The sequence below is a fragment of the Crocuta crocuta genome, unplaced genomic scaffold, assembly GCF_008692635.1.
Source record: "Crocuta crocuta isolate KB4526 unplaced genomic scaffold, BGI_CrCroc_1.0 scaffold1309, whole genome shotgun sequence".
Lineage (NCBI taxonomy): Eukaryota > Metazoa > Chordata > Mammalia > Carnivora > Hyaenidae > Crocuta > Crocuta crocuta.
In genome coordinates, this window is record NW_027527857.1 from 96523 (window position 1) to 120612 (window position 24090).

General features: G+C 41.5%; 1 pseudogene; it reads right to left on the reverse strand.

Moving 5' to 3' along the window:
• The window catches only part of LOC144245560 (BCL-6 corepressor-like), a 49004-nt pseudogene that overhangs the window by 4373 nt on the left and 20541 nt on the right, over positions 1-24090 (reverse strand).

The window sequence follows — 24090 nt, forward strand, 5'->3', positions numbered from 1 at the left end:
TGGGAATGAAAACTGGTGCAGCCACTCTGGAAAACAGTAAGGAGATTCCCCAAAAAGTTAAAAATAAAACTTCCCTACAAGCTAGCAATTGTACTAGTAGGTATTTACCCAAAGGATATAAAATACATATTAAGAGGAGTACATGCACCCCCATGTTTATAGAAGCATTATCAACAATAGCCATACTATTGAAAGAGTACAGGTGTCCACTGATTGATCAATGGAAAAAGAAGACATAATATATACACAAAATGGAATGCTACTCAGTCATCAAAAAGAATGAAACCTTTCCATCTGCCATGATCTGGGTAGAGCTAGAATTTATTATGCCAAGTGAAATAAGTCAGTCAGAGAAAGATAAATACCAAAAGATTTCACTCACATGTGGAATTTCAGAAACAAAACAAAAGAGCAAGAGGGAAAAGGACAGAGGCAAACCAAGAACCTGACTCTTAATTCTAGAGAACAAACTCATGGTTAACAGAGGTGGGGATGAGGGGGAAGGGTGAATGGGTGAGACAGGTGATGGGGTTTAAGGAGGGCAGTTGTTGTGATGATCACTGGGTATGTATGTAAGTGTGAATCACTATATTGTACACCTGAAGTTAATACTGCAGTGTGTGTTAATTAACTGGAATATAACATTTAAATGAAGACATAAACCACAAACCTACTCAATTTTTATAAAATATAGGGTACAAAGGGGTTGTAATAAGTCCATTTTCATTCATGATTTTGTCTATCTGGCTGCTCTCTCTTTTCTTTTTGAGAAGCCAGGCTAGAGGTTTGTCAACTTTGTTTATTTTAACAACAACAACAACAAAAAACCTCTTGGTTTCATTAATCCGTTCAATTTTTTTTTTTTTTTTTGGTCTCTATGTTGTTTATTTCTGATCTGCTTTTTACTATTTCTCTTCTTCTACGGGGTTTGGGGTGCTCTTGTTGCTCTGCCTCCAGTTCCTTTAGGCGAGCTATTAGATTTTGGACTTGCGCTTTTTCTAATCTCTTGGAATAGACCTGGAGAGCAATGTACTTTCCTCTCAGGACTGCCTTTGCCGCATCCCATAGATTTTGGATCGTTGTGTTTTCATTTTCATTTGTTTCCATATATTTTTAAATTTCATCTCTAATTGCCTGACTGGCCCATTCACTCTGCAGTAGGGTGTTCTTTAACCTCCATGTTTTTGGAGGTTTTCCAGACTTCTTCCTGTGACTGATTTCAAGTTCCAAAGCATTATGATCTGAAAGTGTGCACGGTACGATCTCAATTCTTTTATATTTATTGAGGGCTGCTTTATGTCCCAGTATGTGATCTATCTTGGAGAATGTGCCATGCACACTTAAGAAGAAAGTGAAATCCCTGGCCTCAGGATGTGCAGTTCTGAATATATCTGTCAGATCCATCTTGTCCAATGTGTCGTTCAAGTCTATTGTTTCTTTAGTGATCTTCTGTCTGCTTGATCTGCCCATTGCTGTATGTGGAGTATTAAAGATCAGGAACACGACAGGGATGTCCACTCTCACCACTGTTGTTTAACATAGTACTAGAAGTCCTATAATCAGCCATCAGACAACAAAATGAAATCAAAGGCATCAGAATTGGCAAAAAAAGAAGTCAAACTTTCACTTTTTGCAGACGACATGATACTCTACCTAGAAAACCTCCCACACTCCACCAGAAGCCTACTAGAACTGATTCAAGAATTCAGCAAAGTTGCAGGGTACAAAATCAACGTGCAGAAGTCGAGTGCATTCTTATACACCAAAAATGAAGCAACAGAAAGAGAAATCAAGAAACTTATCCCATTCACAATGCCACAAAAAAACCCATAAAGTACCTAGGAATAAACCTAACCGAGGATATAAGAGATCAGTATGAAGAAAACTTTTGAAGGAAATTGAAACACATTCCATGCTCATGGATAGGAAGAATAAATGTAGTTAAAATGTCATTACTCCCCAAAGCAATCTACACATTCAATGCAATCCCATCAAAATTGCACCAGCATACTTCTCAAAACTAGAACAAACTATCCAAAAATTTGTATGGAACCACNGAGACACATAGACCAATGGAATAGGATTTAGAACTCAGAACTGGACCCAAAAGTATACAGCCAACTAATCTCTGACAAAGCAGGAAAGAGTATCCAATGGAAAANTGCACCCAAAAACCAAGCAACCCACTGAAGAAATGGGCAGAAGATATCAACAGACACTTCTCCAAAGAGGACATCCAGATGGCCAACAGATACATGAAAAGATGCTCAGCATCCCTCCTCATCAGGGAAATACAGATCAAAACCACACCGAGATACCACCTCACACCAGCCATTTGCTAAAATGAGCAAATCGGAGGACTCTAGATGCTGGTGAGGATGTGGAGAAACGGGCACCCTCCTACACTGTTGGTGGGAATGTAAACTGGTGTAGCCCCTCTGGAAAACAGTATGGAGTTTCCTCAAAAATTTAACAATAGAACTCCCCTAGGACCCAGCAATTGCACTCCTAGGAATTTATCCAAGGGATACAGGAGTGCTGATGCCTAGGGGCACATGGATCCCAATGTTCATAGCNGGTGATATATTTAAAAAAACATAGGGTACCAAGATCAGTGATTAGTATAAACTCTCTTGGAAGCTATACTCCAGAACCTTATTAGACGTCAATAGCCAACTCCTCTGACCCTGAAACGCTGGAAATTATAGATAATAAACAGGGGCTAGACAATGAGAAACATTGAAATCTGGCCATGTGTAGCAACATGGATGGACCTTGAGGGTGTAATGCTGAGCGAAATAAGTCAGGCAGAGAAGGACAAGTACCATATGTTTGCACGTATAGGAGGATTAGGAGGATCTTAACTGAGGAACAAGGGGGAGAAGAAGGGGTAAATGGTGGGGGAAAGGGAGAGAGGCAAACCACGAGAGACTCTTGAATGCTGACAAAAACTGAGGACTGATGGATGTGGGGGAGGGGATGGACATGGAGGAGGGCACTTGTGGGGATGAGCACTGGGTGACATGTGGAAACTGATTTGACAATAAACTATTTGTAAAAAAAAAAAAAAGGTAAGAAAAGAAAGAAAAAAAAAAAGAAAAGACACAGGGCCTAGAGTGGCCTAGAGTGAGAGTCATTGTGGTGTCTCATGAAGTTACAAAGTCTCCTCATTTACATCTACTTATGGATGGGACATTGCCTATAGTCACATTCTGAAAGAATGCTGTTTTGGAAACATGAAAGACCAAATATATTTTAGTTTTATCAATTTTATAAGTGTGAGGAAAGCCCTGACCTTGTCTCTCATCAGCTTCCCATTCACAGAAACACAAAGATGCTCTCCAGGTTTCTCAGACCTGGTTCTCTGACAAATATATCACAGTCAAGGACAGGGTGGGGGCCAGGTCTGAAAATGTGGGTTATGACAGCAGGTCCTACACAAGGCAAACAACAGTGACCTTCTGTACTGTTGCTACTTTGCAACTCATAATATACTTTCAATATTGTAATTTAAATAAATTATGGAGCCCAGAGTCTTAAATCAATGTTATGCATGTAAGCCTAGGTATTTTCAGGAGCTTTTAAGCCACAAGACTGTCATAAGACTGACCAAGACTTCATGCGCTGGTTCTACTACTCAACTGAGAGAAGGAGACACACACATGCAGAAGTAGGCAAAGCAAAGGAGGATTTCAAAATGTCTTAGATGATTCCAAAGGTGAAGTTCGGAAGCAATGTGACCTTGGAATTGCTATGCATTCCATATACTTGGAGTATATGCATACAGTGCAAGAGAGGGACTTACAGGACCTGCAAAGGGTCTCATGGAGCAGGATGCTTCTTCTCTTGCATACACTGGAAAAACAACAAACCAAAAACATACTGGCCAACATCATATCCCATTATCTTGCCCTTCTCTTAACTGCAGATTTTTATTACTTTTGAGCACTACGATACCTTAGTCATAACTTTTAAAAGACAAAATTCAAAGACCAAAGAACAGAAGGAAAACAGTTAAGGTTCTTAAAAAAAAAAACAGCAATAACAACAGTATTAGGAAATCAGAAACTATGCGCACCTGAGTGGCTCAGGTGGTTAAGCGTTCGACTTCATCTCAGGTCAGGATCTTAAGGTTCGTGAGTTGGAGCCGCAGGTTGGGCTCTGCGCTGACTGCTCAGAGCCTGGAGCCTGCTTCAGAGTCTGTGTCTCCTCTCTCTGCTCCTCCACTGCTCGTGCTCTCATCTCTCCTCTCTCTCTCTTTCCTCTCTGTCTCTCTCTGTCTCTCATAAATAAATAAACATTAAAAAGAAAAGAAAAGAAAATCAGAAATTAGGTAAAGCCCAACACTGAAGTATAAACAAATGTTTTGTGCAAACACACAACATATGTTAACGTAGAAAACAGAATTAATCCTACAAGGCCAAGTAACTATAGAGTTCTTTCTTTATTCATGTAAAGCACTAAAGGCTATAGTAATAATAATTTAGAATACTGGTTTGGAATGAGACGAGAAACAAGATCAGAATGAAGAGCCCCAAACACACAAAATAAAAAAATAAAAAAAGTTTTTAAACTATTTGTTAAGATGCTAAATACAAATAACACAAAACTGGGGCGCCTGGGTGGCTTAGTCGGTTAAGCCTCCGACTTTCGCTTAGGTCATGATCTCGCGGTTGGTGGGTTCGAGCCCCGCGTCGGGCTCTGTGCTGACTGCCAGCTCAGAGCCTGGAGCCTGTTTCAGAGTCTGTGACTCCCTCTCTCTCTGACCCTCCCCTGCTCACGCTGTCTCTCTCTCTCTCCTAGAAATAAATAAAACATTAAAAAAACAAACAAACACAAAATTAACCATATAAAAGTATGTTAAGTGTTCAGTGCGATGGCATCAAGTACATCCACAATGTTCTGGAATCATCGCAACCATCCACCCATACAACTTTTTTCATCTTGTAAACTGAAATGCTGTATACCCATCACCTCATTACTCCTCCCATCACCACTGGCAATCATTATTCTACTTTCAAATACAATTTGTCCTTCTGCAACAAGCTTATTTCACTGAACACATTTTGAAGCTTATTCCATGTTGTTCTATGTATCAGAATTTCTTTCCTTTTAAAGAATTAGTAATTCCATTACAGGTAAATGCTATATTTTGTTTACTGATTATCCATTAATAGACATTCAGGTTGTTTCCATTTCTTGGCTATTATGAATCATGCTGAAATGAACATGGGGATGCAAACATCTAATATTGTTTGGGATTCATACACATCCAGAAGTAGGACTGTGTAATTTTTTTTTGAATTTTTAAATTTATTTCTAGGAGAGAGAGAGACAGCGTGAGCAGGGGAGGGTCAGAGAGAGAGGGGGAGATACAGACTCTGAAATTGGCTCCAGGCTCTGAGCTGGCAGTCAGCACAGAGGCCGACGCGGGGCTCGAACCCACGAACCACGAGATCTTGACCTAAGCGAAAGTCGGACGCTTAAGTGACTAAGCCACCCAGGCGCCCCTGGACTGTATAATTTCATTCTTAAGCTTTTGAGGAACCAGCATACTATTTTCATTAACAGCTACTCCATTCCACATTCCCACCAATAGAACACAGGTTTCAGTTTCTTCATACTGTTGTCAACACTTGGTATTTTCTGAGTTACTTTTAGTACTAGGGTCCTGAGGTGATACTCAGTATAGTTTTGATGTGCATTTCTGTAATAATTAGTGCATTTCAGCATATTTTCATGTACTTGTTGCCTATCTGCATGTCTTTTTTCAGAAATTTCTACTTAGGTTTTTACATATTTTAAAAAAAATTTATTTATTTATGTTGAGAGAGAGACAGACAGACAGAGAAAGAGGCGGGGGAGGGCAGCTATTGGGAGAGAGAGAATCCCAGATGTGGACTCTGTCTCACCAACCATGAAATCATATCCTGAGGCTAAATCAAGACTCAGATCCTTAACTGACTGAGCCACTCAGGCCAGGCACCCTAGTTTTTGTACATTTTAAAATTGCGTTTTGTTTTTCGTATTGCGTTGTAGGAGTTTCCTATATATTCTACACGTTAACTTCTAATTAGACACATAATTTGCAAATAATCTCTCTCATTCTTTTCACACTTGTTCATTGTGTCCTTTGAAGAAGAGAAATTGATGTAGTCCTTTTATCTATTTTTTTGCTTCCAATTCTTTCTGCTTTGGATGTGATTACCAAGAAATCAACACAAATCAAGTGTCATGCAGTTTCACCATATGTTTTTCTAGTCTCATAGTTTTAGGTGTTACAATTAAATACTTGACCCATCTTACGTCTTTTCTATGGCATTAGGTAAGGGTCCAAGTTCAATCTTTTGTATGTGGATATGCAGTTTTCCTTAGACTTGTGATTAAAGAGATGTGTATTCCCATGAATGGTTTAAGAACATGTATAGAAGATTATATCATATATGCAACCATATATGCAACAGTTTATTTCTGGTCTGTCTATTCTATTCCATTGTATAACATCTCTGCCTTTATGCTAGGAACACACTGCTTTGCTTACTGTGGCTTTGTGGCAAAAAATATCTGTCCTTTAGCAAATAGTTTTGGTTATTTGAGGTCACTTGAAAGGCCATATGTATTTCAGAATGGACTCTTCTACATACAAATGAATGTGGAGATTCTGATAAAGACTGCATTAAAACCACATAGCTGAGTAATTTCAACAAGATGGAAGAACTGGGGCGCCTCGGGTCTCATTGTCTCATGTCTCCAGTGGCAATGAGACCCTGACTTAATATTATACATAGACTAGATTGACTTTATGAGAATTCCAGAAACCAGTTAAGAGGCTGTAGCAGACCCGGCAAGTGTAAATAAAGCTAAGAAGAGCTGCAATGAAACATGTAAGAAAATGCACTGGATTTACATGTGATAGCACCCCCCCCCCCCCCTCACCACAATGCAAGTATAGTGAGGCAAAGAAATCCCACCTTCTCCCTAGATAAGGAAAGACAGAGTGGAATGTTTATCAAATGTTCTATCTCTGCAAGGGAGCTATATACTGAAGGACTCTTTCCTGAATGGCTGCCTCAGAACACTTACGTGAACGGGGCATTGTTTGAATACTGTATTAGTTTTTCAGGCTACCTTGACTGAATAAAAACAGACTGGGAAACATAAAGCTGTACTTATTGCAGTTTAGAGTCTGAGAAGTACCAGTAAGGATCCTGGTTGATTTGTTTCTGGTGAAAAATGTTCTTTCTGACTTGGAAGATAGATGGCCACCTTCTTACAGTGCTTTCATGTGGTATATACACAGAAACAGAGAGAGAGGTTCATTTTTTATATGACCACAGTCCTACTGGATTAGAACTTTACCCTTTATGACCTCATTTAATATTAATTACCTCCTACTAGCCTAATCTCCAGATAGAGTCACATTAGGAGTTAGTGCTTCAACATAAGTTTTAGACAGACACAATTCATATCAGAGCACATACCTTGGAACTGATCACAAAAAATAAGCACCACTTGATAGAGACCAGAGAGCCAAGTATATGACAAATGTTAGGGAGAGCAAAATATTATTAGGTCTTAAGAACAGAGGCACCTTCTGCTGAGAAATTACATGTACAATTCAGGAGAACACTTACTGTCACAGAAAAGTCTGATAAGGCTCTGGGTGCTCTACCTGAGCTGACTGGCGAAGGTCTTTCCTACTGGGAAGCCAGTCTGAAAAGACTGACAGAGATGGCTTCTTTTTTTGTTTTTCGAAATGCTGAAGTTCCACTAAAAGATCACGAGGAACACACATCCACACGTGCGTGCGCGCGCGCACACACGTGCACACACATACACACAAATAAGAAAACGAGGCTCACTCCAAAGAATAAAATAAACTCCAGGAAATGGCCATAAAGTAAAGGTTTCACAAACACCTTGCAAATAATTGAAAATAACCATTCCAAAGGTGCAAGATCTGCTAAAAGAGAAAACTGAATGAAATGAGAAATGATGCATATGCAAAATGGGAATTTAGCAGCAAAGAAAGAAGAAACTATAAAAGAAGAACTAAGCAGAAGTATGGACATGAAAAACATAACAATTGGAAAAGTCAACCAAAAGGTTTAGTATCAAACCTGATCAAACCAGCCATCAACATGGCACACCACATGAGCAGAATTAAGGCTATGTATTATGTGATCATCTCAAATATCCATTAATGATAAAACCTGTCAACTTGCCATACCAAGGGAAACAGAAGCAAAATGAAACTACTAGATACCACAGCACAATAGGGGCGCCTGGGTGGCTTAGTCGGCTAGTCGTCCGACTTTCGTTTAGGTCATGATCTCGCGGTTCGTGGGTTCNAAAATTAAAAAAAAAAAAAAGAAACCACAGCACAATAAAAAGGTTTTCCACAGAGAAGGACACCATAAACAACACAGAAAGGCATCTTACTGAATGGCAGACGATAACTGCAGATCATACATTCAATAAGGTTCATATCCAAAATATAGAAAAAACTTACTTACATAGTTCAACATCAAATATATGAATAATTTGATTTAAAAAGGACAGAGGAGGGGCGCCTGGGTGGCTTAGTCAGTTAAGCGTCCGACTTTCACTTAGGTCATGATCTCGCGGTTCGTGGGTTCGAGCCCCGCGTCGGGCTCTGTGCTGACTGCCAGCTCAGAGCCTGGAGCCTATTTCAGAGTCTGCGTCTCCATCTTTCTCTGACCCTCCCCTGCTCACGCTGTCTCTCTCTCTCTCTCCTAGAAATAAATAAAAATATTAAAAAAAATAAAGGGGGCCAGAGGATCTGAATAGACATTTCTCCAAAGAAGACCTACGTGTGGCCACTATACCATGAAAAATTCATCATCTGTCATCACCAAGGAAATGCAAATCAAGATCACAATTAAGATATCACCTGACATCAGTCAGAATGACTAAAATAAAAACAGTTAACAAATATTGGCAAAAATGTGGAGACAAAGGAATCTACTATTGGTGGGAACATAAATTAGTACAGCCTAGTGAAGACTTCAAATTAGGTACCTTAAAATGCTAAAAAACACCACAGCAAGACAATTCATTGTAATGAACAACCAAAAATACGTAATGTAAATGTGAGACTAACAGAGATCCATTAAAAAATCATTTAAGAAGAATAAACAAATTCTGGAGATGAAGAATTCAGTGCATGAAATGAAAATAACAGCCATTTATTACCTAAGCCTTCCTGGAAATTGTAACAGACTCCAAAATGGTTCCAAAGTAGTTACATTATATTGAACAGAATGGTCCAGTACAACTGTTGGCTAGTTAAGACCTCCTCCTACTTTCTACTCTGTCAATTTCCTTGTCATATCATAAACTTTTAAGGATTTAAGTGTTTTACCAGAAATCTTCCAGAATTTCCAGTTTCAGTTCCAGAGGATTTCCCATTAATGTTTTTGCACATCTTTCTCTGCTTCCCACATACCTGGAAATCACTGCCTATGCCCCAGTAAAGAACTAAAGCCCACTAACCTCGTGCCATCCTGGGCACTACAACTGACATCAGAACACTATATGCAGTAAGAGGGTGTGGAGCCATCCTCCTGCACAAGATTCATGCAGAGCAGAGTAACCAGCAATGTCTTGATGATTCCCAACACAAGTTTTATTTTCCAGGCAGCACACCACCAATTCCTGTGCAGATGAGTAGGGATAATGCTGTGAAAACTGCAAAATGAACCTCATAATGATAACGTCTCTATACCTTGGTCGTACCCACTTTCAAAAACATGCACCTTCAGACCTGAGAACCCATTGGAGCATGGGCAGGTGGTATATACGTGTGGGGGAGAGAGCAAGAGCATGTGCTTGCTGGAGGTACAAGAGTATTTCCCAAACCACGGACAGTAATAACAAAATGCTTGGCATGTTGGAACTGCTCAATGCCAAATGTAACATTTACTCTATCTTTGTAAATACTGCTCCTACAGCAGCTCATGGAAAATCAACTGCGGTCACTGGATTTCATCTCCAGTTTAACTGAGCTTACCATGAAATCCTTCCAGAGAATTTCCTCCAGAGAACCCAGAGATGTACAAAAGAGACATGGTTTTTTAAAACGTTTGTTGTTGTTGTTGTTTTTTGTTTTTGTTTTTAAAGTAGGCTCCAGGCAGAGCCCAACACAGGGCTTGAATTCACGAACCTGAGATCAAGACCCAAGATGACATTGAGAATCAGACCCTTAACTGACTGTGTCCCAATCTGAAACACACATGTTGGCACAAACAACACATTCAATCAACAACCAAACCAAACTAATCCAAACAAACAAACAAACAAAAAACCCGAAATGAAGAGTCCTACTGTTTCAATAGACCATCTCACAGGATGCTAGCTGACTCCAACTTCCTATCCATACAGCCATGCCTCAGGAGTGGGCTCTGGATCAAAGCCATGAACATCAGGATGGGCTATTTGCACAACAGACAAAGGGACAGATCTAGCCAGGTTGCTGGGGTTCTTGGCAAATCCTGTCAGTCATTCTCCTAAGAGTCAGAGGGGTCCTGCGACCCTGACAATCATCTACAGCTCCACCCTGAGGCTGTGAAGCCCCTATTTTACTTTCACCATTCAACTCCCACAGGGCTGATGTCAGCATAAAAAATGTCTTTGTTCTACAGGCTATTCCATTACAATTCATCTGAGAAGCATGGTAAGGGAGCTACACGTGGCAGAGACGATAATCCATCTCACAGATATTGTGAAATATAAAAAGGGCAACTCCAACGTGAGTCAGTCTTGGAGAGGATCAGGGTGAGGGAGTGGCAAAAAAGTGCAGGGTTTGGCTTTGAAGCCAGATTGCTGGCCTCTCACCTGTACACGTATCACTGAACCCCTCTGGCTAGTTTCCTAATGTGAATGTGTGACAAAATTTGTCTGTTGTGTTAACAGCCCTCCCTGATGTTCATGGACTTGACCCAAAGCCCAAAACATGAAGATATTCCAAGAGTGAAATAAGTCACAATGGTACATATTCACTTAGAATAAGAACATAATCAAGTACTTAGAAAATATAAACTCTCACTGACATCAGGCATGATGGGTGAGGGAATGGACATTGAGTCTGGGGCAAAGCTGTATGTAGTCCTTCCTCCTCATTATGCCCTTGGGGTCCTTTGCCTTATCAGGGAGATCTACATACACTGCCATCTGTGCCTTGGCACCTACCTTGCAAGGTACTCCACACATGCACCCGCACACATGCCCTTCTGCACAAACCAACCCAAAAGAGAGCTAATAACTTCTCTCCCCCTTGCTAATAAGAATCCATAAGGGCTCATTAACTGGGTGTTATATGGAAACCAACTTGACAATAAACTATTAATAAAGAAAAAAAGGAAATACTAAATGCATTCAAAGAGAGGAGGCAAGATGGCGGAGAAGTAAGGAGCTCCGTACATTTCGCCTGCACCCATCTCTCAAAATGAGAAGGCCTGAAGTAGTAGGACACTGAGCCACAGGAGTTTGGGAAGAGAAAGAGACAGAGTACACTGGGAAGGAAACCTCTTAAGTGCGTGAGGGCGAACTGGGGAAGATAAAAGCGGGACGGGGGCCCAGAGACACGGAGGCAGGGGAGGGAACCCGGCTTGCATGCAGCTGCAGTGAGTGATAAACCGGCGAGTGGTGGCGAGCTGCCGTGAGTCCAGGGGAAAGGAAAGAAAAGCTGAGATTGCTCATAGAACCGCCCCTGGAGAAGAGAAAAAAACTCGGCTTGGAAAGACAGTGTTTTTTAGCTCTGGCTGGGGTGCTGACTTTAAACTAGGTGCCCTGGTCCCAGAAGGCGCCAGGAAAAAATGAACTGCTGTGCTCCTGGCACCATCCATGGCAGCGGCGGCCTGCAGCGGCGGCCCGGTGAACCGGCAGCAACGCCTGCGGAGGCGGTACTGGCGCCTGGTGAAGCAGCAGTGGCGGGCGCGACATCGGCCCACTAAAGCAGCAGCGGCTGCGACCCGGTGAAGTGGTGCCGGCGCCGGGTGAAGCGGCAGCTGCGTGAGCGAAAGTTACCTGCTGAAGCGGCGGCGCCGGGTGAAGCGGTGGTGGCGCGGTGAGGCGACGCAGACTCTGCGGACCTGAAGTTGCTACGTTCCCCAAACGAACTCAGGTTGTATTGCTTTCTGACCCCAGAGGATCTGAGGCTGCGACACTTTCCCCACCCTCCACTCAACCCCGGGCAACAGGGAAGCAGCGACCAGCGGAACTGTTAATGGCAGTATAACAAAGTCTCTCAGGAGTAACAGACTAGACACTTTCTTTGGATATCACCACCGTCTTTCTTCCTCCTCTCCAACCATATTCCACCCTTTAGCTCTTTGAAAAAAGCTTCTTATCCCTTCTGTCTGTTCATTCTATTTCCAATTTTGCTTCCTCTCTGCCCTATCATCTCTCTCTTTCTCTATGATCTTCAATCAGCACTGCATACACCCAGCTATTTAATTGTAGCTGCGAAATCTGGTTATATGCTTTAAACCGATTCTTGTCTATCGGTTTTCTTCTTTCTTCGTTTTCTTTTTGACTTTTCAATGTATTTTTATTTTCTATCATTCGCCTTCCCTCCTCCGTCTTTTCTCATTACTTTCTAGTTTTCCGTCTCGGTTAGTGTGATTGTTGGATTTGTCTGTGCATTTGTGTCCCTCTGTTCCCTGTGTGTTTGTATGTTTTCTTCTCCAGGGCTACCTCAAGAAACAAGCCAAAGTACACACGGTAGAGAGTCCCAAATACCACTACGAGTAGGAAAATAAAATAACCAAGGTCTCAACAAGAGAGACCAAGAGATACCATTCAAAGAATACTTTCTGAAAGGATAGGCCCTGGACAAAGAGTCTTCTTGGGTACAGCAGCGCTCACAGGTGCAGAGAGCATAACAAGTCTTAAAACTAACAAGAGACAGAAAGCTAACCAAAATGACGAAAACGAAAGAGCTCTCCTCCAAAGAAATTCCAAGAAGAATTGACAGCTAATGAACTGCTCAAAACAGATATAAGCAGCATAACTGAACAAGATTTTAGAACAATAATCGTAAAATTAATTGCTGGGCTTGCAAAAAGCACACAGGACATCAAAGAAACTATGGCTACAAACAACATGGAGAAAAAAAAATAGGCATGATGAATTAAAAAAGGCGACAAATGAAATACATAATAACCTGGAGGCGTCTAATGCATGGGCTGAAGAGGCAGAAAAGAGAATAAGTGATTTAGAAGACACCATTATAGAAAAACAAGAAGCTGACAGAAAAAGAGACAAACTGATCCAGGAACATGAAAGAAAGGTTCGAGAGCTCAGTATTATAGTCAAACGTAACAATATCCATATCACAGGAATCCCAGAAGAGGAAGACAGAGGGAAAGGTGCCAAAGGAGTCCTGGAACAAATTGTAGCGGAGAACCTCCCCAACTTGGGGAAGGAAGTAAACGTTGAAATACAAGAGGCACAGAGAACTCCCCTTAGACGTAATTTGAATGGATCTTCTGCACGACATATCATAGTGAAAATGGCAAAATATAAGGACAAAGAGAGAATTTTGATACCAGCTAGGGAAAAAAAAGCCCTAACATACAAAGGGAAACCTATCAGAGTGATGACAGACCTATCTACTGAAACTTGGCAGGCCAGAAAGGAAAGGCAGGAGATCTTCAATGTGATGAACAGAAAAAATATCAGCCAAGAATCCTCTATCCAGCAAGGCTATCATTCAAAATAGAAGGAGAGATAAAAGTCTTTCCAAATAAACAAAAATTGAAAGAATCTGTCATCACTAAGCCAGGCCTACAAGAAATCCTGAGGGGGACTTTCTGAGGGAAATGTTGCAAGGAACGAAGACACCAGAGACTCCACCACAAGCATGAACCCCACAAAGGACACAATGACTCTAAACCCACGTATTTCAATAATAACAGTGAATGTAAATGGGCTGAATGCTCCAATCAAAAGACACAGGGTAGCAGAATGGATAAAAAAACAAAATCCATCTATTTGCTGTCTACAAGAAACGCATTTTAGATTGGAAGATACCTTCAGATTAAAGTAAGGGGATGGAGAAATATCTATCATGCTACGAGAAGTCAAGAGGAAGCTGGAGTAGCTCTACTTATAGCAGACAAACTGGACTGTAAATTAAAGACAATAACAAGGGATGAAGAAGGGCATTATATAATAATTACAGGGTCCATCCATCAGGAAAAACTAACAATTATAAACGTCTACACACCGAATATGGGAACACCTAAATATTTAAAACAATCACAAACAGAAATAGGCACATAGATAAGACTGTGCTAACAGCAGGGGACTTTAATACTCTGCTTACAGCAGTAGACAGATCAAGCAGACAGCAAATCACTAAAGAAACCATGGACTTGAATGACACAATGGACGAGATGGATCTGACAGATATATTTAGAACTACGCATCCTGAGGCCAAGGAACTCACTTTCTTCTCAAGTGCGCATGGCACATTCTCCAAGATAGATCACATACCGGGACATAACGCAGCCCTCAATAAATAGAAAAGAATTGAGATCATACCATGCACACTCTCAGATCATAATGCTTTGAAACTTGATATCAATCACAGGAAGAAGTCTGGAAAACCTCCAAAAACATGGAGGTTAAAGAACACCCTACTGAAGAATGAATGGACCAATCAGGAAACTAGAGACGAAATTTAAAAATATATGGAAACGAATGAAAATGAAAACACAACAATCCAAACTCTATGGGATGCGGCAAAGGCAGTCCTAAGAGGAGAGTACACTGCACTCCAGGCCTATTTCAAGAAATTAGAGAAAGCGCAAGTGCAAAATCTAATAACTCGCCTAAAGGAACTAGAGGCAGAGCAACAAGAGCACCCCAAACCTAGCAGAATAAGAGAAACAGTAAAAAACAGAGTAGAAATAAACAACATAGAGACCAAAGAAACAATTGAACAGATTAATGAAACCACGAGTTGGTTCTTTGAAAAAATAAACAAAGTTGACAAACCTCTAGCCAGGCTTCTCAAAAAGAATAGAGAGAACAGCCAAATAGAAAAAATCATGAATGAAAAGGGACTTATTACAACCAACTCCTCAGAAACAAGTAATAATCAGGGAATACTAGGAAAAATTATATGCCAACAAATTGGACAACTTAGAAAAAATGGACAAATTCCTAAACACACACTCACTACCAAAATTCACACGGGAAGAAATAGAAAATCTGAATAGACCTATAACAAGTGAAGAAATTGAATCAGTTATCAAAAATCGCCCAACAAATAAAAGCCCTGCACCTGATGGCTTCCCAGGGGAGTTCTACCAGACATTTAAAATGGAATTAATACCGATTCCTCTCAAGCCATTCCAAAACATAGAAATTGAAGGAAAGCTTCCAGACTCATTTTATGAAGCGAGCACCACTCTGATTCCCAAGCCAGACAGAGNAGATATGAGACCTATATGATGAAAACTACAGAAAACTTATGAAGGAAATTGAAGAAGACACAAAGAAATGGAAAAACATTCCATGCTCATGATAGGAAGAACAAATATAGTTAAAATGTCATTACTCCCCAAAGCAATCTACACATTCAATGCAATCCCAATCAAAATTGTACGAGCATACTTCTCAAAACTAGAACAAACTATCCTAAAATTTGTATGGAACCACAAAAGACCCTGAATAGCCAGAATAATACTAAAGAATAAAACCAAAACGGGAGGTATCACCATCCCAGACTTTAGCCTCTACCACAAAGCTGTCATCATCAAGACAGTATGGTATTGGCACAAAAATAGACACACAGACCAATGGAATAGAATAGAGAACTCAGAATTGGACTCACAAATGTATGGCCAACTAATCTCTGACAAAGCAGGAAAACAGTATCCAATGGAAAAAAGACAACCTCTTGAACAGAGGTGTTGGGAGAACTGGACAGCAACATGCAGAAGAACGAAACTAGATCATTTTCTCACACCATACACAACAAAAAACTCAAAATGGATAAAGGACCTGAACGTGAGACAGGAAACCATCAAAACCCTAGAGGACAAAGCACGAAACAACCTCCTTGGCCTCCACCGCAGTAATTTCTTACTTGACACATCCCCAAAAAGGAAAGAATCAAGAGCAACAATAAACTGTTGGGACCTCATCAAGATTAAAAGCTTCTGCAAGGCAAAGGAAACAACCCATAAAACTAATAGGCAATTGACGAAATGGCGAGAGACAGGTGCAAATGACGTATCAGATGAAGGGCTCGTATCCAAAATCTATAAGGAACTCACCAAACTCCGCACCCAAAAACCACGCAACCCACTGAAGAAATGGGCAGAAGACATGAACAGACACTTCTCCAAAGAAGACATCCACATGGCCAACAGACNATGGGTGTTATTGGAAACCAACTTGACAATAAACTACTTGTAGAAAAAAAATAAACATTAATAAAAAAATAAAATAAATGCATTCAAAGAATATGAGACTTGAATATATTTCGTTAAAATGTAAATATAAACAAGCCAAANCGAGGAACGTATCAGAGGACCAAGGGGGACAAGAAGGAGGGACGTAGCGGGGAAGAGGGAAAGAGGCAAACCATGAAAGACTCTTGAATACTGAGAACAAAGTGAGGACTGANTCACATTTTATATCGCAAATAAGTGAGTGAGTGTGGAGAATGCAGAAGGTACCTATCTGCCTGAACACAAAGTTAACACCACATTGTCCTTTCTTTTCACATTGATATTGAATAAGCTACCAAACAGATGGGAGCAACAAGTGAGCCCAACACAGACCCTTTCGTAAACCCAGCCCAGCCCTTTCCACACAATTAGTTGCCTTTCCCCTGTCGTAGTCCCAGTCAATGTGCCTCCTCCGCAACCTCAGGGAGAAGTGTCAGCAGTTTCTGAAACAAGACACCCACAAGGACACTAACCTCATAGCCAAGCTGGGCAACCCACTGCAGGAGGGTCTCGCCAACGTTCTTACTGAAAATAAGTCTCTGTGCTTCCGGCAGCATGGCCTGTGACTGGGTGGTGTTTGGAGGAGAACTTGCGGATGGCTGATGTAAGGCTTGGGAAGCTGTCAGTAATTGTTACAAATACTTAAAGTTAATAATAATTACAGATATGACAGATAATAACTGGAAGTCGGCTCCAGGTGCTTTCTGAATCTTTCTCCACTGGTCTCCTATTATAAAACCAAGCAGCACACACATTTAAGGCATATACCTGCCTCTTCCTCAAGTAAGAAACTATAGTAGAATAAGGCAGCAGGTGTGGGAAGTAGGGGGTTTGTCAAGAGGACTTTCTAGAAGAGATTTCATTTTTACCAATTTGACACTCCAGCAACCAACCGGAGACATGCCTCCTAGAATACAGAAATAACTTTCAGGAAGGAGCCTAGAAAAAGGAAAGTTTTGTCCCTGAAAAGCAGTCAGCAGACGGACAAGCAGGGAGGGGTGAGTGAAGGGCCTGCAAAAATCTGATCAGGAAGGGATGGTCAAACTAGTACCCAACAAGTGTCAGGAGGTTCCTTGCCATCAGCATTCTCCACACAGTACACTCCTTTGTCACTGACAAGCCCTGCCTGGATGCTGAGCGATCAAATGCTTGGTTTTGCATAGTCTCTTTCCAGATGGTTTCTGACTGTGCTTGGAGTCCTTCTGCAGCAGGGAAGCACCTTGGCAATCCTATTATTCTGTGAACAGCACAAGAGTCTTCTGATTTTCTTTAATTTTGGTGTGTAACTTTGACACCAGGATGCCACTTTAACTGGTAGGTGAAAGGCTCTTCATGGGCAGGAAACTAGAATATAGGAAAGCCTAAAGGTAGTGAGGAGTATGCAGAAAGAAGAGAAGTGTGGGAAGAAAGAGGTATTACCACTGCAGGCAACAGACAAAGAAAAAGCATTATTGGCACTGATCCCTGGAGTAGCTTCAGTATTTAAAGATATACTTTATGTTTCAAAGCGTAAGTGTTTTAACAAACCCACATTCAAACAGCAGTGTAGGCTCAGCCACAAAACTCCGAGCTGAAAGTTTCTTCAAAGAGCAGGGACAAGAGAGCAAAAGCTAACGCTTCCTCCTTTTCAGCCCACAGCTACCAGGCCTGGTACAGGACTTTCACCAGGATGGCTTGTCTGGGTGCTTAGTCCGTAGCAATGAGACCACAGTGTAAGTCTGGAATGAGAGTGCTGTCAAGGCTCCAGGGTCACTCAGACTTCCCTTTCTACCCAGGGATGCGCTGACTGAGCAGCAACCCACAGACACAAGCTCCTCTCTCTCAACTGCATTCTGAACTACACACTGTGGAGGAAAATGTGGAGGCTGAAAAAAAAAATCATGAAAGAACTCCCCACCTGCCACATCCTAATCAGTCATCCTCCACGGTACTCAAGTCCTCATTTTCCCTGTCCCCTAGCTGGCAGGTGACCCACCCTCCATATGTGAGATAGGCAGTCTTGCATACCTTGGTCATTGTTACTGGATTTGAAAGACTCTTCAACCAGCATCTGTTGTGTCTGGCCTCTGCCCCTTTTCCTGTAAGGTTTTCTTCGGAGCTGTTATGTCCCTGGGCAGTGACCTCATGTTGAATTGGTTGGGTCACTTCCTTCCTGCCCTGCTGGCCAGGTTTGCTCTCAGCTTCTGCTACTCATAACCTGCTGTTCTCTATGCGTTCTCTAAGGTGCCGCAACTGGTGTTGCTTCTTAGAATGGAGCCCTGTTAATTCAATGCACACCTTCAGGCTGGTCAGCTCATTAAAAAGTGGGTCTTCTAGGTGGTTAGAGGAATTATTTGTCATTTTCCTCTCAGTCCAGTCATCTAATAGAGAAATAACTACGAATTAATCATGAAGTGCCTTTCCCCCCATGGCACTGGGAGACAAACTGTTTTACACATGATTAATGGAGACGGGAGAGGTGAGGGTTTGCGGTCATTGCCTCTACTTGAGTATGTCAGCAAGTCTTGGGAGGGGACCTGTTCACCTTTGACCATGTTTGGGCTTGAGACCCTGTATCTGGCTCTGGGGACAGGAGAGGCATGAGTGGCTTTACCAGGATGAGAATGGGGACCTCCAGTGTTCTATAGTAGGACTCCCTCTGCTTACCTTGTACATGTCTAGGGTGGGCAGCAAGAATCATGGCCATCCTATGGAATGGGAGAAGATACTTATGAATTACATATCTGATAAAAGTTTAGTATCCACAATACATAAAGAACTTATCAAATTCATGACCAAAAAGAAATAATCCATTCAGAAATGTGTAGAAGACACAAATAGACATTTTTTCCAAATAAGATATACAACAGCTAACAGATTCATGAAAAATGCTCAACATCACTCATCATCAGGGACATACAAATCAAAATCACAATGAGATACCACCTCACACCAGTCAGAGTGGCCAAAATTAACAACTCAGGAAACAAGAGATGTTGGCAAGGATGCAGAGAAAGGAGAAACCTCTTGCACTATTGGTGGGAATGCAAACTGGTGCAGCCACTCTGGAAAATAGTATGGAGGTTCTCCCAAAAAATCAGAAATAAGGCTCCCCTAAACCCAGCAATTTCACTACTAGGTATTTATTCAAAGGATACAAAATGGTAATTCAAAGGGGGCTCACGGACCCCAGTGCTTATAGGGGCACTGCCAACAATAGCCAAATCATGGAAAGAGCCCAAATGTCCATCAACTGATGAATGGATCAAGAAGATGTGGTGTGTATTTTACTCAGCCATCAAAAAGAATGAAATCTTGCCATTTGCAACAATGTGAATGGAACTAGAGTGTATTAGGCTAGGAGAAATAATTCAGTCAGAAAAAGACAAATACCATATGATTTCAATCACTTGTTGAATTTAAGAAATAAAACATGAATATAAGGGAAACAAAAATAAGATGGAATATACAAGGAAGCAAACCATAAGAGACTCTTAAGCAACAAACTGAGGAGAACAAACTGAGGGTTGATAGAGGGAAGTGAGGGATGGGATGGGCAGAATGGGTGCAAGTGTTAAGAGGACACTGGCTGGGATGAGCACTGGGTGTTATATGTAAGTGATGAATCACTGGGTTCTACTCCTGAATAACAATTATAAAAAAAAAAAAAAAAAAANAGGTAGTGAGGAGTATGCAGAAAGAAGAGAAGTGTGGGAAGAAAGAGGTATTACCACTGCAGGCAACAGACAAAGAAAAAGCATTATTGGCACTGATCCCTGGAGTAGCTTCAGTATTTAAAGATATACTTTATGTTTCAAAGCGTAAGTGTTTTAACAAACCCACATTCAAACAGCAGTGTAGGCTCAGCCACAAAACTCCGAGCTGAAAGTTTCTTCAAAGAGCAGGGACAAGAGAGCAAAAGCTAACGCTTCCTCCTTTTCAGCCCACAGCTACCAGGCCTGGTACAGGACTTTCACCAGGATGGCTTGTCTGGGTGCTTAGTCCGTAGCAATGAGACCACAGTGTAAGTCTGGAATGAGAGTGCTGTCAAGGCTCCAGGGTCACTCAGACTTCCCTTTCTACCCAGGGATGCGCTGACTGAGCAGCAACCCACAGACACAAGCTCCTCTCTCTCAACTGCATTCTGAACTACACACTGTGGAGGAAAATGTGGAGGCTGAAAAAAAAAATCATGAAAGAACTCCCCACCTGCCACATCCTAATCAGTCATCCTCCACGGTACTCAAGTCCTCATTTTCCCTGTCCCCTAGCTGGCAGGTGACCCACCCTCCATATGTGAGATAGGCAGTCTTGCATACCTTGGTCATTGTTACTGGATTTGAAAGACTCTTCAACCAGCATCTGTTGTGTCTGGCCTCTGCCCCTTTTCCTGTAAGGTTTTCTTCGGAGCTGTTATGTCCCTGGGCAGTGACCTCATGTTGAATTGGTTGGGTCACTTCCTTCCTGCCCTGCTGGCCAGGTTTGCTCTCAGCTTCTGCTACTCATAACCTGCTGTTCTCTATGCGTTCTCTAAGGTGCCGCAACTGGTGTTGCTTCTTAGAATGGAGCCCTGTTAATTCAATGCACACCTTCAGGCTGGTCAGCTCATTAAAAAGTGGGTCTTCTAGGTGGTTAGAGGAATTATTTGTCATTTTCCTCTCAGTCCAGTCATCTAATAGAGAAATAACTACGAATTAATCATGAAGTGCCTTTCCCCCCATGGCACTGGGAGACAAACTGTTTTACACATGATTAATGGAGACGGGAGAGGTGAGGGTTTGCGGTCATTGCCTCTACTTGAGTATGTCAGCAAGTCTTGGGAGGGGACCTGTTCACCTTTGACCATGTTTGGGCTTGAGACCCTGTATCTGGCTCTGGGGACAGGAGAGGCATGAGTGGCTTTACCAGGATGAGAATGGGGACCTCCAGTGTTCTATAGTAGGACTCCCTCTGCTTACCTTGTACATGTCTAGGGTGGGCAGCAAGAATCATGGCCATCCTATGGAATGGGAGAAGATACTTATGAATTACATATCTGATAAAAGTTTAGTATCCACAATACATAAAGAACTTATCAAATTCATGACCAAAAAGAAATAATCCATTCAGAAATGTGTAGAAGACACAAATAGACATTTTTTCCAAATAAGATATACAACAGCTAACAGATTCATGAAAAATGCTCAACATCACTCATCATCAGGGACATACAAATCAAAATCACAATGAGATACCACCTCACACCAGTCAGAGTGGCCAAAATTAACAACTCAGGAAACAAGAGATGTTGGCAAGGATGCAGAGAAAGGAGAAACCTCTTGCACTATTGGTGGGAATGCAAACTGGTGCAGCCACTCTGGAAAATAGTATGGAGGTTCTCCCAAAAAATCAGAAATAAGGCTCCCCTAAACCCAGCAATTTCACTACTAGGTATTTATTCAAAGGATACAAAATGGTAATTCAAAGGGGGCTCACGGACCCCAGTGCTTATAGGGGCACTGCCAACAATAGCCAAATCATGGAAAGAGCCCAAATGTCCATCAACTGATGAATGGATCAAGAAGATGTGGTGTGTATTTTACTCAGCCATCAAAAAGAATGAAATCTTGCCATTTGCAACAATGTGAATGGAACTAGAGTGTATTAGGCTAGGAGAAATAATTCAGTCAGAAAAAGACAAATACCATATGATTTCAATCACTTGTTGAATTTAAGAAATAAAACATGAATATAAGGGAAACAAAAATAAGATGGAATATACAAGGAAGCAAACCATAAGAGACTCTTAAGCAACAAACTGAGGAGAACAAACTGAGGGTTGATAGAGGGAAGTGAGGGATGGGATGGGCAGAATGGGTGCAAGTGTTAAGAGGACACTGGCTGGGATGAGCACTGGGTGTTATATGTAAGTGATGAATCACTGGGTTCTACTCCTGAATAACAATTATAAAAAAAAAAAAAAAAAAANAGTCGGACGCTTAACCGACTAAGCCACCCAGGCGCCCCAGCAAAACCTTATCTTGGAGACCCATGTTTGTTTGGCTTTCTGTAGTGGATATTCTGGGAAGCTCTGGAAGCTCTGCTCTCAGTGCACTTACTGTCATCTGAAAGTTTGTGTTTTCTGTCCAGTCAAAGAGTAGGGCTGTACAATATAGCAGGGGTAGCAGGTGGCCTGCTCATGGGCCATCTGTCTATGAAGTATTCTTCACAGGAAGATCTTTAGGCTCTGAAGCTTTAAACAGATTGTGTTTGTTTGCAGCATTATATTCACCTGGACGAGACAAGATAATAATAGAGAAAAGAAGGCCCAAAGGTCATCATGAGAAGGCAGGCCTGCCATGCCCAAGGTAATCTGGTACCAACAGATCCTTCTTTGGAGCCTGAGGGCTTCACGTTGGAAGTACAAAATCCTCAGAAATAGAAATCTCTAAAGAAGAGGCAGGTGAAGGCAATCAACAATTAAAGCAGAAACCAAAAATGTAACTGACTGAAGCACATACGTCCCCTACAAACTTGTAATTTTATCATTTTTATAGTTGGGAGGCAGGAGAGCACGAAGAAAAGACAGATGAGCCACAATTATTATCTCTTTTAATAAGTGGAATGATAATATAATAAAAAGATAGCTTCAAAATGTCATCTATAGAAATGGAAATACCAATATTCACTTTGGGTCAGTAGAGGATATTAAGAAAAAACAGGGACAGACTACAGTGCTAAAAATAAACAAGGCCCTGGATGGACAAAACCCAACGGTCTCTCCTAAAAGACTGGGGCTCTGGGCATACAGCCCAGGCTGATGCTGACACCAGCAAGACAAGCAGAGGAAGTCAGGGAACCTCGGTAGACGAAGGGCACGGGAAAGAAAAGCTTATCAGAAAAGCTAAAGGAAGGATATCCCAGCATATGCAGAAGTTCAAAGGCAACTTCACAGAACTCAATCTGATTACTGCAAGACCTCTCTCCTCTTTTCTCACACATGTTGAGGGAAAAATCATATCACTGAAATGGGTGGTCCCATATCCTGTCCAGGAGGAATGTCCTTGAGACCCCAGCACTTCAGCGACACCATGCACACCAAGAACAACAGTATTGTCGTACCTGGCATTCTTCTTTTATGCCTTCCTTGACATGCAACTATCTAAGGGCACTTTACAGACAAAACCCCATCCCTTTCATTGTCAGAAACCAGGTGGTTTGAAGGCAGAATTGACTAGGTGACATCATAATGCCTTTCAAGTCCACAACAGAATGACTGTTTAAGCAACAGAGAACCTCACTTTATGTTCCTTGCTATATATATTAGAGTCCGATTAGGAATCTCTCATCCCTTAGTATATATTTCAAATCCCAGAACCACATTTTATATTTTAACTCCAGGTGTGGTGTAGTCATTTGCATTTCTAACAGGCTTCACCCTGTAAAAATGTTATTTACATATATTTCTCAGGAGGTTTTCTAGTAAAGTTTTCACTGTCACTGCATCTTCCTAACAGAGAAATTATTTTGTATCAAAGATGCCTGATATTTTGCCACAATACTTAGACCACATCTCCTGACAACAGGAAACTATCTGGAAGACTTACAATGTGACTTATTTCAGGCATTGGCCCCAGTGACTGAC